General features: G+C 39.7%; 1 non-coding gene across 1 annotated transcript; it reads left to right on the top strand.

Annotated features, from left to right (window-relative positions):
• The first annotated feature begins 5,739 nt into the window (after nt 1–5,739).
• LOC125112303 (U6 spliceosomal RNA) lies at nt 5,740–5,846 on the top strand. The gene has a single exon (XR_007131097.1). It is a non-coding gene; the product is annotated as a U6 spliceosomal RNA (small nuclear RNA).
• The last annotated feature ends 14,432 nt before the right edge of the window (nt 5,847–20,278 follow it).

Below are 20,278 nucleotides of genomic sequence, written 5' to 3'. Positions count from 1 at the left end.
CTCTGTGGCATGCACACTAAAGGCTTCATCCCCAAATATCATCACACTGGGCTTTAGTTTTCAACATATGAATCTGGGGTTGAGAGAGGGACAAATGTTCAGCCTACAGCAACTGTACTTTAATATAATTATAATCGTTTGTCATCCCATATATGTTTTATGCACTCAAGAAGGGTGCATAGGCTTTCCTAGATTGCTGAAGAAGTTTTGACTTTTGCATTAATGAAAGAGTGAACTAGAAGAATATTATCCTTCACGAAAGTAAGCCTGTAAGGACGCTATCTCCCTCTATTACGGTTGTGTTAGTAAAAATTAAGTAATATTACTGTTGATGAGACCTACTCACTAAGAATTTACAATTCACAATCATAGGTCTTCTCACTCATGGGTATAGTCAGAGGAAATCCCTAATCCAGAAAATAAACCAAAGTGTGTCCTGGAATATGACAAAAACAAATACTATTTCTTTCTGGATAAAGATATCCAAAGCTAAGCCCCTAAGACTTCTCACAGACTATGTTTAAACAATAATGCACTCAAAATAAAAATTGTTAAGCAAATAAAGAACATGATACCATGATCAAGAGTTAGAAGAGAAAAGAAATTAAGTTTTAGCCCACTCTCCACCAAGGACGTCAGATATTCAGAATTACCTGATTCAGAATATAAAATACTCTATACAATATTTCTAAAGAAAAAATTTAAATGAAATAAAAAAGGTAATAAGAAACAAGACTACCAAAAATGATCAAGTTGTGAATAGACCCAAATAAAATATTAAAAATAAAACATATAACTATTTAAATTTTAAATTTCACAACTAGGACATAGTTACATATTGAAATCTAAAAGTAGACTTTTGGAGTTCCCGTAGTGGTGCAGTGGTTAACAAATGCGACTAGGAACCATGAGGTTGCGGGTTAGATTCTGGGCCTCGCTCAGTGGGTTAAGGATCCAGCATTGCCATGAGCAATGTAGTTTGCAGACGCGGCTCAGACCCCACGCTGCTATGGCTGTGGCGAAGGCCTGCTCCGATGAGATCCCTAGCTTGGGAACCTCCATATGCCATGGGTGTGGCCCTAGAAAAGGCAAAAAGACAAATAAATAAATAAATGTAGACTTTAAATTTAATTAGATACTTATGAAAGATAATTAACATACTGGAAAATAGAATTAAAGAATTTATCCATAATTGAGGATAAATGATAGGGAGATTTCAAAAACTAGAAAACTAAATTAAGGCATAGAAAATAAAAAGTGAGTGACTTAACATAGGACTTATTGATGTTCCAAAAATGAACTCACCCAGAGAATTAAGGAGAGAGAATATTTGAAGAGAGAATGGCTAAGAAATTTCCAGAATTTGTAAAATACATACACCAGAGGAATCCCAATGAATTGCAATCATAATAACAAGGACGGAAATATCAAAATTAAATTGATGACTATAAAAGACAAAAATATCTTTAAAACAGCCGCACACACAAAAAAACCAGATCACGTTTAAATGAATGAAACTTAGACTGATATTAAACTTCTCAAGAGTAATATTAGAAGAATTACTGTTGTGGCTCAGCAGTAATAAATCCGACTAGTATCCATGAGAAGGCAGGTTCAATCCCTGGCCTTGCTCATCAGGTTAAGGATCTGGCATTGCCATGAGTTATGGTGTAGGCTGCAGACACAGTTTGGATACTGCAGCTCCAATCTGACCCCTAGCCTGGAAACTTCTATGTGCCACACTAGTGGCCCTAAAAAAGGCAATCAATCAATCAATCAATCCATCAGTAAAAGAGTAGTATTAGAAGCCAGAATATAATGTAATGCTTGAACTGATGGATGAAAATAACTATAACTCTAACGCACTTAGAAGGAACAAAATCAGCTCAGACTAGAACCTCACAGCTCCTACTCCAGCAACTTGGGATCCCACCCCACCTCCAATAGGGTACTGTTGAATCCTGAGCAGAGAAGCTCCAGCTCATACCTGGCTCTGGCTCTAGCCCCTCCATTTCTAGCACTACCTACTAAGAGTGACAAGTGGAAGAGGTGAGTCACACTCACATCAGATTGGGCTCTCCCACCACACCCACTGGACACATGCAGACACTCTAGGGATGTTCCTTCACAAGGACACACCTTCCAGATGGACGGGGTAACTGTTTCACCTAATTTCATAGCAACAGGGAAAGTGCAGAAAAACGAGAAAACAGAAGAATTTTTTTCAAACAAAAGAACAAGAAAAGTCCCTGAAAAAACTAATGAAATAGATAAATAATTTACCATACAAAGAGTTCAAAGCATTAGTATTAAGAATGCTAAGAATGATGAAAAGAATATATGAACACAGTGAGAATTTCAACAAGAAAGTAAACATATAAAAAAGAATCAGTCAGGACAGAAAAATATAATAATGGAAACAAAAAACACTAGGAGGAGTTAACAGAAGTCTAGGTGAAACAAAGAACACATATGTGATCTGGAAAATAAAAATGGAAATTACCCAATCAAAACAGCCAAAAGAAGAACAATTTTTTTTTTTTTTGGCTTTTTGAGGTGTACCCATGGCATATGTAGGTTCCCAGGCTAGGAGTCTAATCAGAGCTACAGCTGCCGGCCTACAACACAACCACAGCAACGCCAGATCTGAACCATGTCTGCGACCTACACCACAGCTCATGGCAACACCGGATCCTCAACCCACTGAGCGAGGCCAGGGATTGAACCTGCAACCTCATGGTCCCTAGTTGGCTTCGTTTCTGCTGCACCATGACGGGAACTCCAAATTTTTTAAAAATGACAACAATGTAAGGGACCTCTGGAACAACATCAAGCATAAAAACAATCACATTATAGGGATCACAGAGGAGAAGAAAAAGAGAAGGGGGTTGAAAAGGTATTTGATAAAATTTTGGCTGAAAACTTCATAAACCTGCAGAAAGAAACAAATATCCAGATACAGGAAGCACAGAGGGTCCCAAACAAGATAAATCCAAAGAGATCTACACCAAGACATATTATAATTAAAATGGCAAGCATTGAAGATAAATAGAGAATTCTAAAGGCAGCAAGAAAGAATCCAAAAATCATATACAAGGGAACCTTCATATAGCTTTCAGCTGATTTCTATCTGGAAATTTTGCAAGCCAGAAGGGAGTGGCAAGACATTCTTAAAGTACTGAAAGGGAAAAACCTACAACCTAGGATACTCCACCCAGCAAGATTATCATTCAGAATTGAAGAAGAGATAAAGAACTTCTCAGACAAACAAAAACTAGAAGAGTTCATCTATAACAACCCTAAAATAAATATTAAAGAGTCCTGTCTAAATAGAACAAGAAGTAATAATCTATAGGAAAGGAAAAATCCCACTACCAAAGGTAAATATATATAGTAAAGGCAGTGGGTCAACCACTTAAATAAGTATGTATGAAAATTAAAAGAACAAATTATAAAATAAACTATAACTACAATAATAAGGGATAAACATGTAGATGTAAAATATGACATCAAAAATGTAAAATATGGTGAATAAAAAGTTTACATCTTTTAGAATGTGTTTGAATTTAAATGACCACCATTTAAAATAAATATAAATAGCCATATGTCAACATATATAATTCATTCTCTAACATCAACCATACAAATGTTTTCTTGGGTCAGCCTCCCAAGGCAAAAGAAATAAAAGCAAAAATAAACCAATGGGACCTAATCAAACTGACGAACTTTTGCACAGTAAAGGAAACCATTATAAAAAGACAACCTATGGAATGGGAGAAAATAGTTTCAAATGATGCAACTGTCAAGGGCTTGATCTCTAAAATATACAAACAACTTATACAGCTCAACAGCAAAAAACTAACAACCCAATTGAAAAATGGGCAAAAGACCCCAATAGACATTTCTCCAAAGAAGTTATACAGATAGCCAACAAATGAAAAAATGTTCAGCAACATAGCTAATTATTAGAGAAATGCAAATCAAAACTACTATGAGGTACTACCTCACACCTGTCAGAATGGCCATCATTAACAAATCAACAAATAAAAAATACTGGAGAGGGTGTGGAGAAAAGGGAACCCTCATGCACTGTTGGTGGTAATGTAAACTGGTAAAACCACTATGGAAAACAGTATGGAGGTTCTATAGAAAACTAAATATAAAACTATCATATTACCCAGTAATCCCACTCTTGGGCATATATCCAGACAAAACCTTCATTAAAAAAGATACATGCACCCTTATGTTCATTGCAGCACTATTCACAATAGCCAAGACATGGAAACAACCTAAATGTCCATTGACAGATGAATGGATTAAGAAGATGTGCTATATATACCCAATGGAATACTACTCAGCCATAAAAAAGAAACAAAATAATGCCATTAGCAGCAACATGGATGAAACTAGAGACTTTCATACTCAGTGAAGTAAGTCACAAAAAGAAAGACAAATACCATATGATATCACTTATATCTGAAATCTAAGATACAGAACAAATGAATCTTTCCACAGAAAAGAAACTCATGGACTTGAAGAAGAGACTTGTGGTTGTCAAGGTAGAGGAGAAGGGAGTGGGATGGACTGGGAATCTGGGGTTAACAGATGCAAAATATTGCCTTTGGAATGGATAAGCAATGAGATCCTACTGTATAGCACAGGGAACTGTATCTAGTCAGTTGTGATGGAACATGATGGAGGATAATGTGAGAAAAAGAATGGATATGTATGTGTGTGTGAGAGACTGGATCACTTTGCTGCACAGCAGAAAACTGACAGAACACTGTAAACTATAATTGAAAAAAAATAAAAATCATTAAATAAAAATAAATATTAAAAATAAATAAACATATAATTCAAAGAATAAAGGTAATGAACCACAAGAAGCAGGTAAATCACAGATAATTCTGATTGTATCATCACAGCTCCCTAATTCTCTGCTCATTGTATTATGCCAGAACACTCCCTGGTTCAGATTTAAGATGCAATATTTAATGATGCACACTGCCCATCACTCAAGCAAAGACGAGCAGTTCCTATTGTGAAACATTGCCATTTGTACACCAAAAATTACCTATTTAACACTGACATTTTCCACTGAGCTATGCCCCTTAAATCTATAAACAACTGGTTTATTTACCATGAAGCATGTACATGGATTAGGCATATCCTGCTAAAAGTAGTCCACGTATAAGGACTCTCCATTATGTTTACAAGGAGATTGGATCAGGTCATCTCATTCTTTTGAATTCTTTTCCTCTCTTCCCTGAATAGGCTGGATTACAGACCAGCTGCCAACCTTTCCCTTCCCAGTCATAAAAGGTATGAGGACTGGAAGACTGGAGGAGCAACTGTCTATGTGAGTTATATGAAGGTAGGGACTTGTGTTTGTTTTGTTAAATTCCTAGAATATTACCTAGAATAGATCCTAGCACATTGTAGATACAGAGTAAATGTCTATTGAATGAAACAGTGAATCAATTATTCATAAGTTAGTATCTTCTACAGAGAAAATCTAAATCAACATTAGAAAAATTATTAAAATTATCAAAAAGTTTAGTAAGATGAACTAATATGAAATCAATATACAAAATCAATTGCACTTCTACATCCCTGCAATAGAGAGAAAGTAATTTAAAATAATCTTTACTACAGCAACAAAAAGCAAAGTCACCTAGGAACATATCTACAAAAAAGAAAAACGTCTAAGAATTTTATGACAAAAATTCTAAAACTTTAGTGCTCGCTTCGGCAGCACATATACTAAAATTGGAACGATACAGAGAAGATTAGCATGGCCCCTGCGCAAGGATGACACGCAAATTTGTGAAGCGTTCCATATTTTTATACAGCAGAAATACAAAAAACCATAAGAGAATACTATGAACAACTCTATGGCAACAAGTTTGACAATCTGGAAGAAATGGACAATTTTCTAGAATCTTACAGCCTGCCAAAACTGAATCAAGTAGAAACAGACCAACTGAACAGACCGATCACTAGAAATGAAATTGAAGAGGTCATAAAATCACTCCCTACAAATAAAAGTCCAGGACCAGATGGCTTCACAGGTGAATTCTATCAAACATATAAAGAGGAATTGGTGCCCATCCTCCTTAAACTCTTCCAAAAGGTTGAAGGAGGAGGAATACTCCCAAAGACATTCTATGATGCCACCATCACCCTCATGCCAAAACCAGACAAAGATACCACCAAAAAAGAAAACTATCGCCCAATATCATTGATGAATATAGATGCAAAAATTCTCAACAAAATCTTAGCCAACCAAATCCAACAACATACCAAAAAAATTATACACCATGACCAGGTTGGGTTCATCCCAGGTTCACAAGGATGGGTCAACATACGCAAATCAATCAGCATCATACACCACATTAACCAAAAAAAAGTCAAAAATCATATGATCATCTCAATAGACGCAGAAAAAGCATTTGACAAAGTCCAACATCCATTCATGATCAAGACCCTCGCCAAAGTGGGTATAGAGGGAACATTCCTGAACATAATCAAAGCCATTTATGATAAACCCACAGCAAATATAATCCTCAATGGGGAAAAACTGAAAGCCTTCTCACTCAAATCTGGAACAAGACAGGGATGCCCACTCTCACCACTGCTCTCCCACATAGTTTTGGAAGTCCTAGCCACAGCAATTAGACAAACAAAAGAAATAAAAGGCATCCATATAGGAAGAGAAGAGATAAAACTGTCACTGTATGCAGATGACATGATACTATACATAGAAAACCATAAGGACTCAACCCCAAAACTACTTGAACTGATTCATAAATTCAGCAAAGTAGCAGGATATAAGATTCACATTCAGAAGTCAGTTGCATTTCTGTATACCAGCAATGAAATATTAGAAAAGGAATACAAAAATACGATACCTTTTAAAATTACACCTCACAAAATCAAATACCTCGGAATACACCTGACCAAGGAGGTAAAGGACCTATATGCCGAGAACTATAAAACTTTCATCAAAGAAATCAAAGAAGATGTAAAGAAATGGAAAGATATTCCATGTTCCTGGATTGGGAAAATCAATATTGTAAAAATGGCCATACTACCCAAAGCAATCTACAGATTCAATGCAATCCCTATCAAATGACCCATGACATTTTTCACAGAACTAGAACAAACAATCCAAACATTTCTATGGAACCACAAAAGACCCAGAATCGCCAAAGCAATCCTGAGAAACAAAAACCAAGCAGGAGGCATCACTCTCCCAGACTTCAAGAAATACTACAAAGCCACATTCATCAAGACAGTGTGGTACTGGGATCAAAACAGACAGACAGACCAATGGAACAGAATAGAGAACCCGGAAATAAACCCTGACACCTATGGTCAATTCATCTTTGACAAGGGAGGCAAGAACATCAAATGGGAAAAAGAAAGTCTATTCAGCAAGCATTGCTGGGAAACCTGGACAGCTGCATGCAAAGCAATGAAACTAGAACACACCCTCACACCATGCACAAAAATAAACTCAAAATGGCGGAAAGACTTAAATCTACGACAGGACACCATCAAACTCCTAGAAGAAAACATAGGCAAAACACTCTCTGACATCAACATCATGAATATTTTCTCATGTTTGGGTCAGTCTCCCAAAGCAATAGAAATCAGAGCAAAAATAAACCCATGGGACCTCATCAAACTGAAAAGCTTTTGCACAGCAAAGGAAACCCAAAAGAAAACAAAAAGACAACTTACAGAATGGGAGAAAATAGTTTCAAATGATGCAACTGACAAGGGCTTAATCTCTAGAATATATAAACAACTTATACAACCCAACAGCAAAAAAGCCAATCACCCAATGGAAAAATGGGCAAAAGACCTTAATAGACATTTCTCCAAAGAAGATATACAGATGGCCAACAAACACATGAAAAAATGCTCAACATCGCTGGTTATAAGAGAAATGCAAATCAAAACTACCATGAGATATCACCTCACACCAGTCAGAATGGCCATCATTCATAAATCCACAAATAACAAGTGCTGGAGGGGCTGTGGAGAAAAGGGAACCCTCCTACACTGTTGGTGGGAATGTAAACTGGTACAGCCACTATGGAGAACAGTTTGGAGATACCTTAGAAATCTATACATAGAACTTCCATATGACCCCACAGTCCCACTCTTGGGCATCTATCTGGACAAAACTCTGCTTAAAAGAGACACGTGCACCCGCATGTTCATTGCAGCACTATTCACAATAGCCAAGACATGGAAACAACCCAAATGTCCATCGACAGAGGATTGGATTCGGAAGAGGTGGTATATGTACACAATGGAATACTACTCAGCCATAAAAAAGAATGACATAATGCCATTTGCAGCAACATGGATGGAGCTAGAGAATCTCATACTGAGTGAAATGAGCCAGAAAGACAAAGACAAATACCATATGATATCACTTATAACTGGAATCTAATATCCAGCACAAATGAACATCTCCTCAGAAAAGAAAATCATGGACTTGGAGAAGAGACTTGTGGCTGCCTGATGGGAGGGGGAGGGAGCTTGGGCTTATCAGACACAACTTAGAATAGATTTACAAGGAGATCCTGCTGAATAGCATTGAGAACTTTGTCTAGATACTCATGTTGCAACAGAAGAAAGGCTGGGGGAAAAATGTAATTGTAATGTATACATGTAAGGATAACCTGACCCCCTTGCTGTACAGTGGGAAAATAAAAAAATAAAAATAATAAAAAAATAAAATAAAATAAAATAAAATAATTTTAGACTTAAAAAAAATTCTAAAACTTTATTGAAGGGCACTGAAAAATGCTCACATGGAGAGATGCATCTTCAAAGATAAGAAAATTCAATATCATAGGTATCAGTTTTCCCATGTTAATACATAGCTTCAATATAGTTCTAATCGACATGCTAATGTTTGTTTTGTGGATGCTAATAATCTGAACCTAAAATTATATATGAAAATATACAGTAAGTCAAAAACATGAAAAAAGAATCACAATCTGAGGTAATTTATATAAACCAAAAAAGGGGTGGCGGGCTTTAGGGTATTAAGGTACTACTTGCCTAGCAGCCAGGTTATTATAAAACTTTCATATGCTTTGATACACTGGTATCAGCCATTGTTCCTGAAAACTCTTTAAATTGCATAAGTTGTTAGTTTTGAAATTTTTCAAGAATTATCTAGTTGAAAAGCCTTTGTATTAAATACACACATATATTTTTGTGAACACTGTCAGTGTGTAGTGCCATTTGCTTTCTATTTTTGACCTCTAAAGTACCTCACCTGTATAGTATTTCCATTAAAAGTTTGACTGCATTCTTTCTAATAAGCAATGAAAAATTATTTAACTCATGTCAACATGTATTTCCTTATATATACTTAACTAGCTTGATAGTTTGGGATATATAATGTAAATACGCATGTATCAGTTTGCAACTGTCTTTGTTACATCATACCCATGTAATTGGATCAGGTGACATCATAAGAATTTGTTTTAATTAACTGATTAAACCTATAATGAAATATTTTTAAAAAAAACAGTCCTGAGAAATGAGGAAGAGGAAAACTCACCATATGAAATGCCAAAACTCATTATAAAGTTAAAATAATACAGTCACTGTGACATTGGTGCAAGAATAGACAAACAGACCAATGGATGAAGCAGAAAGCTCAGAAAGAGAGCCATTCATATATGGCAACTAAATGAAAGAGGTGGCCTGCAAGTTAGTGGATAAAGAGGGAATATTTAAAAGCTGGCATTGTTACAACTGGTTCTAACACAGAAAAAAATTAAATCTGACTCCTCCTTCCCTCCATATACAAAATTAAGTTTCAAGTAGATTATAAACCTAGCTGTGGAATGCAAAACTTCAAAACTTTTAGAACCAAACAGAGAAGAGTATCTCTATGAACTTAAGCAAGACATAAAAATTACAAAGAAATAATTGCAGCATTTCACTACGACAAATGTGACACTTTTGCTAAGCAAAAGATGCTATTTTAAAACAAAAAAAAAAAACAAGCAACAAGCTAGGAAAAGAAGGGTTGTAATAAATGTACCTGATAAAGGATTAGTATACAGAGTTAATAAACTCATGTATCAATAAGAAAGTCATAACCAAATTGAGAAATGGACAAAAGTCTGTCCAGCCATGCTGCAAAAGAAAAAACTGATCAGACATATTGAAAAATGTCAACTTGGTCAGTAATCAGAGAAATACAAGTTTTAACTGCAATTAAAGGCAACTTTATATCATCAGAAATGCAAATATTAAACTCTAATAGTATCCATTTTGATAAAGAGCAGGATAATGGGAACCCTCATATATTGATGGGCGGGCCCATAACAGAATACAATTCCTTTGTAAAATAATTTAATATTACATTTAAATCTGGAAAGAGGAGTTCTTGTTGTGGCCTAGTGGGTTAAGAACCCAACTAGTATCCATGAGGATGCAGGCTTGATCCCTGGTCATGCTCAGTGGGTTAAGGATCCAGTGTTGACTCAAGCTGAAGGATAGGTTGCAGATGCGGCTCTCATCTGGCGTTGCTATGACTGCGACATAGGCTGGCAGCTGCAGTTATGATTCTACCTCTAGCCCAGGAACTTCCACATGCCACAGGTGCAGCCGTTAAAAAAAAAAAGAGAGAGAGAGAGGAAAATAAATAAATCTAGAAAGAGTCTATGAATTCCACCTTTAGATATATATCCCTGATACATTTGCACATATGGCCTAGATGACAGAGCAGTAATGTCTGTAGAGAGCAATCAAATGAAAACAAATGTGTATAACCAAGGGAATAGATATATTGTGGCAAATTAATACTGCAGAATGGTCTACATTAAAGTAAGTAAATGAACAGCTACACCCATCAATGTGGGTGAAGGTTAAAAACAAAATAGTGAGGAAAAGTGTGTCACAGAAAAACACATACAGAATGATACCAGCTATCTAAATAGCAATGTAATAAATAATAAATTAGATTGATACAAAGTGTCATGAAAGTTCTAAGAAAGCACTTCTGCCTGTGGGAATCAGTTCTTCCCACAGCACTTCTGCCTGTGGGAAGTTGTAATGAGGAAGAATAAATCTGACTCCATACTGGATCTATTCCTTTAACTTTAATTTCTGTATTCTATTGCTCCTGTTTCAAGTTAAGAATGTTGCCTATAGCCCGAAATATATAGGACAGTCCATTCTCACAGCTCTGACCTTTTCGGGTATAACATTTTCCCATTCATATAGAGATAAAAATTTGCAAAACAGAGAATTACTTTTGTCTTGTTGGAGGTTTACAGGAACATCATGACCTGATTTATGTGGACAGCTGCAAGAACAAAGGATCCTGACACCAAGTTTTCAACAACCAACCACGCCTCCTCCCCTTTTAGTATAAAAGAAGCCTGATTTCTGATGTGGGGAAGTTGATTCTATGGAACGCGAGTCTACCACTAGGTCACCGTCTTCTCAGTCTGCTGGCTTTCTGAATAGTCATGATTCCTCGCCCCAACACTTTGTCCTCTGATTCATCAGCCAGTCCTGCAGCGAGCGGAATGAGTTTGCACTCAGTAACATTTGGTCTGGACTTTGAACAATGGAGTTTCTAGAAAGGGACAAGGAGAATCAAGTGTATCTAATGTTCCCCTGTTCTTCAGAGAACAGTGTGACTGAAAAATAAGGTATGTGATGGGAAATCGTAATAGCAGAGACAAGACTAGAGCCAGGCTGAGCTAGGAAGCCAGTAGGCCCTAGCCCACGCCATTTGAACACATAAGAAAGTCCAATTATTCACATCCTACTGGGGTCTCTGTTGTTTTCTTCCCCTTTGACCAGTGGCCTGTCCTGTGAGCCACATCCTCTCACCTTATGCCCAGTCCTTGCTTTGCTCCTCTTCCAAAAACATTTCTATGTCCATCGCTTGAAAATAACAGCAACTATGGCTGCATGATGATGCACAGCACCATGTCAAAACGCACATAAAATAACCAACACTCTGTTTAGAGAAAGCCTGCATTGGCCTGGAACATCCCGCAAACCCCTGAAACCTTGAATCCACAAAGAGTAAGCCCTTGTGTGTTCCTGGGGGCAAGTCCCATGATAGAAAACTCCCACATGCACATCCAATTTGGGACACAGCTCCATAAACAAATGCTGTGCCTTCCATTTATACTATTCCACAAATTTGTTGACCACTTAAAGCCAACAGGACGTGGGTCTTCATGGGGCCATGCACCAGTCTCACCACACTGCTGCTCTTCCATTCCAGTGGCAGTTTTCAATGGTAACAGCCAAGCGCTGTGAGACATGATCCACAAGTGATCAGCTACTTATTTTCATTTTGCAGAACTGCCATTCAGTGTTCACTCAAGCACTAAAGCTTTTCAAAACCAAATGAGAACTGTATTGAGTAAAATACTCTTAATAGTGTTGGAAATAGTTTGTTGTTCAAAGTGATCTTTGATACGTACATAAAAAATCATTGGCAGAATATCAACTGCACTGTTGTTTAAGTTACTTTCTATTATCCTTTTTCCTTCAAACTAATGTTAATACATTTAAAAATAAGAACAGAGAAAATATGTTTTGAGTAATAGCACTTGAAAGAGGAGCTCTACGTGTTACCAGGAAACTCGGGAGGAAAGAAGGCCCTTATCCTTTGCTTTCTGTTTTTCATCTAGAAGATTTTATAGCAAGTTGAACTCATCTAAACAGGAATATGGAGGCTGCTCTTTGTAAGAAAGATGATGTTCTTGACCTGTGATAAAAGTAGTGATGATGAATTTTAACCATTCCAACCATATACTTTTAAATGCTTTCTCTTACTTCAAAAGGTACACATAGCTGAGTCCTAACTCAAACAAGGTCCCAGTTGACCCAGGGCTCAGAAATGGAGAAGGGAATGAAGAATCTAACCAATAAGTTGGATTTAGGGTATCAGATATCACCAACGTATTACGATCACAAAATAGTCAGATCTGGTTGAGGGCCCAGAGCAGAGCCGAGAGAGATCTGCACAGAGAGAGGAACAAAGAAAATGCTGCAGGCAGATTCCCCGTGCCCCTCAAACAGACGCTCTTGTAAAAGAAGAAGAAAGTCAGCCTGGCACCTCATGTTCTCATCTGGTCACTTTCCCTGGGCGGATTTAAGTGACTTGAGAATTATCCATTATTTGGTAATGTCTGAAGTTCCACCATCATGGATAATCAAAAATAGCTTTCATTAGGAGTTCCCTGGTAGCAAAGCAGGTAAAGGGTCTAGCATTGTCACTGCTGTGGCTCAGGTTTGATCACTGACCCAGGAACTTCCACATGCTGCAGGTGTGGCAAAAAAAAAAAAAAAAAAAAAAAAACAGCTTTCTTTAAAATCTCAAATAGCCACAGTAACAGAACAAATAGTGCCTCCAGCACATGACAAAAAAATGATTCCCATGCTCTTAATCTCCTGCTTCGGTTCACTTCTTTAGCAAAATCCAAATGCTTGTGACCTCCCTGCACACCCACTCCTTCTTGCCTCCCTGCTTTTGCTCCCACTGACCCTGCTTCCTGGAATGCCCTTCTGCCCTTTCCTTGCCTCATATAACTTTTAAGATATAGCTCAGGCACCACCTCCTCCAGGAAGCTCTCCTTCATTCACCTTTGTGTCCTGGCTCATTACAGGCCTCAGTCAAGGTCAGCACTTCGCAATGAGTAGAAAAGGTTTCTCGCTGTAACCAAGTACCAGAGTCCCCTTCTTTCCAGTCCTAACCTGCTACAGTCCTCCCAGTATCTCCTCTGAGAACACTGACGGTCATGTAAATCAGGCCAGGTCTGTCATAGGCCATTGATGCCGCAGAAATGTCTACTAGAAAATGTGTTTCCTTTCCTGACAGAGAGGGAAGGAAGAAAGAAGGAGGAAAGCACAGCCGCGGGGGATACGGATGATGTAGACAGAGAAATGACACAGTAGCACTTGGGGCAGGAAGCAGCCTAGACAACGTGAACATGTATTTGACCTCATCTAAAACCACTTAAACCACTTACTTTTCTCTCTTGGTCTTTAGCAACCTGCCTCTCAGACGAGGATTCTTGGGTTTACAGTCATTTCCAGTAAAAAATGGCAGATTTAGAAGTGAGGTAGGCCTGTGATAGCTTCCAAATCCAAGTTACTTACCCCTTGAAATCACCCCCACCTCAACTCACTCCTGGAATCTAGCTGTCCCTATAGCAGAACTAGAAGGCCAGGTGGAGGTCTTCCGAGGTATGGACCTAAGATAGAACTCATGGGTGTGTGTGTGCCTTAGAGAGACAACAGCAGAAAACACAAGTCTAGCCTACCCAGGCCAGGTGCTCCTGGGCACAGCCCTGTTCCTCAGGCCCGGAGGAAGCCTCCACATCATACCCAGCACCAAACCTGGCTCAGACAGCTTCTGACAAAATAGAGCCAAATTTCAAAGCTGAATTTCTCTGTTCTGATTCTCTTCTATACAGCTTAACCAATCAAGTTTGTTCAAGCTCATTCACTTACCAACTTTGGGTGGCATCCAGTGTCACCACTCTGAGACCATGGGTCCCAAGGAGCTCATTACATCTATGGTCTGTGGTCTTCTATGACCAACAATTAGCTCTAGGATGCAATACAAGCCGCTATTCCCATTCTGGTCACGGTTACCATGGGGATCACCTTATGCTTCTTTGTAAGAACCAGCTACAATGCTCTTGCTAATGGCCCATAGCCTTCACTCTGGGGAAAACTGGAAGCATCAGGCAGTCAGAGCACTTGTGTCTGAAATGCCCCTCCTTCCCTAGGAGCTTAAGTGTTGGTGAAGAAAGACAAGGAATGGGCAACCACTCCACCAGAAAAGAGGTTCCTACTCCTCCTCTCCTTTGCCAGCGGGGTTTAGACGATTTTATAAATTCAAGTAAAATAGGAGACATCATAGTTACACAGTGGTAGAACAAACATGTGGGTTCTACACTTGACTCAGCCACTAACTCTCTCTGTGAACTGAGACTTCCCTAAAACTCTTTGGGCCTGTTTCTTTATCAGTAAAATGAAGACTCTGACCAACAAATTTCAAAGTTCCATGAGACTTTTTTGATAATTTGGTTTGCTCTCAACTTACAAAAAAACCTCTCCCCTACATGGACATTGGTCAGTAAGAGTGGTCAGATAAAAAGATAAGAAAAAAATAGCAAGAAAATAACATATGGTTCAGGTCACAGGGCCAGAGGCTAGAGAAGCCCAGGAAGCAAAGGTTCAGATGGAGCTGGGGTCTGGAGTCGGGCAAGCAGTCGGACCTCAGGGATCCAGGGCCCTGAAGAGCAGGTCCAGGGCAGTGAGAGGACACCACAGCACCAAGAAAACGCAAAGCAAGAGCTCGTGTCTGAGACAAGATGGATCAGAATGTCTCATCCAAGGCAGAAAATCAGCGACAAAATGAAAAGCCAGGGGTAGGTTAGAAAGTTGGGAGACACCAGAAGAAACTCAAATCCCAACAACCTCTCCTCTAAAACCCTCAAAGTCATGTACGTCCTGCCAGGCATGTCAGAGGCCGCTCTGGAAGACATCTGACAGAAAACGCCAGTTTCTTTTCCTGATGGGGCTTCCGAGAATCTAAATGGACAGTGCAACAGGAAAAAATCCCTAGAACGGTCAGTTCCAAACCCGTGGGAGCAAACAAATGAGAGGCCTGAGGCCAAGATGCAAGCATCCTGGGGCTTAGCCACAGTCACATCTTTTTTTTTTTAATTTTATTAAAGTATAGTTGATTTACAATGTTGTACTAAGTTCTGCTACAGCAAAGTGGCCCAGTCATCTCTCTCTCTATATATATATATATATACACACACACACATTTCTTATATTATCATCCATCACGTTCTATCCCAAGAGATTAGACACAGTTCCCTGTGCTATGCAGTAGGGCCTCACTGTATATCCATTCTAAATGTAATAGTTTGCATCTACCAACCCCAAACTCCCAGTCCACTCCATCATTTGCTACCACTGAGGTTCTTTGCAAAATCCAGATCTCTTGTGGTTAATTTTCTGACCCTCTCTGAGTTTCTTAGTACTATACAATCAAAAAGCTTTATATAGATTCCTAAGGAACATTTCCCCAGGCCTTGGTCTCTCCAAGTTCAGTGGAAAAGGAATGGGGTTTTTATCCCAGCTCTGCCGCTAACCTGCTTTGGGCTAAAACTAAGTCATAAAAACCTTCAAGCGCTCAGCTTCCGCTTCTACCATGTGGACTTAATCTCTCCTCTGCCTCTTTCAGAGATGCTGGGAGGAGTCAATGAACCAGTACTTGTGAACTCACTCTGAAATATGGTCTCACTGGTGACAAGCCAGCACTCAGCAAAGATGGGGGTTTCATCGGAATCAGGGCTTCTGATTCAGCCTGGCTTTCGTAGCCACTTCTGTGTCGATCAGCTGTCAGTGCTCCTTCTCTTCAAACCATGCAATTTTAAAAAGCCGGCACAAGCTCATCTGGAATTCTCATCCCCAAGCTTCAAACAGACAAGGACAATGCAAAACTGGAAATACAGGAAGATGCCAGGTGGTGCTGCTATCTGTGAAAAATGAGCTTTGGAGAAACAGTCTCACTTCTCCCGAGACACCCGATATTTGTGGATGATTTGTAATGCTTTCACTGAAAAGCCCTCATTCTCATGAACACATTTTGAAGACAGAAATCAATCTTACGATGTAGCAGGGAGAGAAAATCTGTTAGGAAAAAATGAAGAGGAGAAAAACCACCTAATTCTAGAATCCTTTCTGCTAAATAAATGGATTCCAGAGAAGTAAGGCCGCATCCATATTTTTCCCTCACTCTTGCCATTTACTAAGCAGCTGCAAGAGGTAAGATTGAAGAGAGAGACTGTTCTGCCAGCCCTACCAGCCTTTCCATCGTAATAATTTAAGCCAGATGCCATCAGAGGGAAACAATCTCCTCTGTCATCATCTTATCTTAAGGACCTACTCATCCTATCCTTGGCATTTATACCAGGTCAGCGTTCATCTAAGTAAGACAAATAGCGAAGACCCACACAGAACTGATCACAACTACACATGATGATACAGCAGGCTTAACCACACAAGGGTAGGCTGCCTTGCATTCCTTGGGACCTTCGTGATCTTAAAATAAGACAGCAGCAGTTAAAATAATTTAACCCTCAGTCCAAGATGCATTCCACTTCTCAGACCCTCAGACTCTCAAGAGTCATGTCATTGGAAGACCTACTGAAGCTCCTGGCTGAGAATCGCCCTGGAACATACCATGAAGGGATACTAGATAAAGCTAGTGAAGTGGGGGAAAGGATGCAAAAGGTACAGGGAGGGGGTTAGAAGAATATCCCTTGAAGAAAAGTTCAAGGTTGATGTTCACCAGCGCATTACACCCTGCAAAGTCCCCGTCACTCTCTTCTCACTCAGAGGTCCACAGCCCCTTACAAGTGTTCTAGTCGCTAGAGGGTTTATAACAGAATCTCCCTAAAGAGCAGCCTCATTCTGAAGAGAGGGAAGGGGTGGTTCCAAAATCAGAGCTGCCTTCCTCCCTATCTCCTCCCCACCCCCCACCCCACCCCCTGTAGATGATTCGTGTGCACACACAAGCTGCACCTTTTCCCACTGCCCCGGCCCTTTATAGGTCTGAGGAGCTTCTGTTCTGAGAAAAAAATCAGTCCACAGCAGGTCTGGGAGAAGGAGATAATGCAAGAGCTCATTGTGGGTCAGTAATTCAGTAAAACACCAGAGAGTGTTGGCTGAGGGATGCCAAATGCCTATGAACGAGCCGAGAAGAAAGCTCACTCGGTACCTGACGGGCTCAGTCTTCCAGCTGCAGCCTGGCCCTTGAGTGCCCCCTGGCCATGTGCTCTGTGGACCAAGAAAGAAAGGTGCCAAGCCCCAGGATTTCCTCAAAATATTTTCATGAAAGGGAGAGGCAGTGAGCCTGGATGTGAAGAAGGAGCCTGTTTAAGAAATGTCATGACTTCAAGAAAACCCGAAACTGAAGCCACATAAGCACATCCTGGCACACCACAGACTGCATGTCAAACTCAAGATGCACGGCCAGGCCCAAAGCCTGACATAAATAACTTAAATCTAAGACAGTGAATAGCCTATAAAAACTCCATCCTGGCCCCTTTAAATTCTACATTCAAATCTCCAGCTTCCAAAAGTTAAAGACCAAAAACAAGTAGAGATAACTCAGCCTGACTGTCTTCACTATAGTGACCTGCAGCCTGTGCTTGGCCCATATTTAAGGATTTGAATGCATGGCACACACCTCAAATCAGCTGTGGGTAAACATTTTAAATGTAAAGAAAGAGACTAAAATTTCAGACATGCCTACCTTTTCCAAGAGCTTCTGCTAATATAAACAAGGACTCTAGGTGGCAATTAAATGGGTTAGCTACAAGCCTACAAGTCAAGAGGCCTTTCCAGGACGGCATTATGAAAAGCTACTTACAAGAATTTGAGATCCCTCTCTGATATTAGTGAGCTCTGCATTTTAAAGTTATTCCTCCCAGAGTCAGCAAATATTCTTTAATCAATCCAAAAGAAAAGAATAAATCTGGGTAGAATCAAGATGGCTGAGTTAAAAAAAAAAAAAAAAAAAAAAAGCATCCACTCCAGGGGAGCTGGCTGAGGCAGATACTGGACTCAATCAGGATGCTGTAAAGCTTGTCTCAGTGGAGAGACTAAGCCCTAAAGACCTTACTGGAGAGGCTAACAATGAAAATGCAAAGCCAGACCCAGGTTTGAATTTCTGCAGTGTTAATAGCAAAAGGCAGTAATCGCTGACCCCAGTCCTTCAATTCTCAGGCTCAAGTGGGACAGGGGGATATCACGTTGCCTGAAAAAAGAACATAGGCCCTGTACCTTGTTCCAAATCCCCACTCCATCTGTGGATAAGCTGCTTCACTCTGAGTCTGTTCTCCCTTCTTTTACTGTGAGTGTCAATGAGATAAGCCTGGGTAAGGTCTTCAGCACAATATTTAACACCTATCAGTTGTCTCTCACACTTCTGAAACCAACGTTTGGGACTGTCTACTACTGGGCTAAGAATTAGTGACCTGGTTCTCACACCAGTTAATTCTGCGACTTTGAACAAATCACTACACTTCCTGAAGCATTAACTTCATCACTTGCAAAATGAACTAGATAATCTCTGAGAGGCCCTTTGGCGAGAGGGGAATTCAGATTCAAAGATGGGAGCAGATGAAAATGCTAAAAAAAAAAAAAAAAAAAAGCTATAAAGAGACATCACCTTGGGGTCCACCAGAATTGCTGCACAGGTTCAGAATTACTGACGACCTGGGATCCAAAGATTCTGGATCAAACGGAACTACCTTGTATCATACTCAAAAGCAGCTGGGGTGGGGGCAGCAGTGTGGGAAAGAGAACAGGATAGAAAAGACAATCCTCGGCCTCTGAAATCATGGTTGCAAGTTTCCAGTGGAAGAGCCTCCGATCCAACAAGGAAGACATGAAATATTGAGCCACTTTGACCCTAGCTGGCTGATCTAGGTCAGATTCCATCGTGGAGCTCCTGGGTGTTCCCCACATGCACTGGAGAAGGACAGCAAAAAGCAGCAGCCAGCTTTGGAGGTATGCTGGCCTCCCACTTGCCTTCAATGAACACACACACACACACACACACACACACACACACACACACACACACACACACACACACACACTTAGGTGGGGATCCAGGGCCCTGTTTCCAGTACTATTCATCCTTCTTCCCCATCAGCCAAAAGCAGCAGCATCTTCTTTACAGTCAGCGAGAGTTTCATGAGCTTCTCATATGGGGCTGGGTAGCCTGTTCTGCGTGAGCCTAGAAAATGAACAACCTACAAAGAAAACACCTTTTATATGCCATAAAACTTGAGAGAAGTGACTTTCCCCTACCCTTTGCACCTCTCCACACATAAATGCACACAAACACCAACCCATTAACCAACAAAAAATATCACACTGGGACTCTCAGAATAGTATCTGAAAAGTAATAAAGTATCTTTTAAAATACTCCACAAAAGGACAATTCTCAGCATCATCCTTGATGACCCTGTGCTTCTCTGAAATGCCTCCAAGCCCCACAGCTTCTTAGGAGCTTGTAGGTAGACAGTATCAAGGTCAGCACAATCTCTCCCCAGGCCCAGGCCTTCTTCAGGCCACTCTACCCCTGCCAGGCTTCTGCCTGGCCAATTCCTACTCATCCTCAGATCTCAGTATAAATGTCCCCTCCACTAAGAAGCCATTAGTGACT

Source organism: Phacochoerus africanus, chromosome 11, assembly GCF_016906955.1.
Source record: "Phacochoerus africanus isolate WHEZ1 chromosome 11, ROS_Pafr_v1, whole genome shotgun sequence".
In the NCBI taxonomy this organism is placed as follows: Eukaryota; Metazoa; Chordata; class Mammalia; order Artiodactyla; family Suidae; genus Phacochoerus; species Phacochoerus africanus.
The sequence above is the reverse complement of the archived record's forward strand: the minus strand, read 5'-3'. Positions and strand labels throughout refer to the sequence as shown.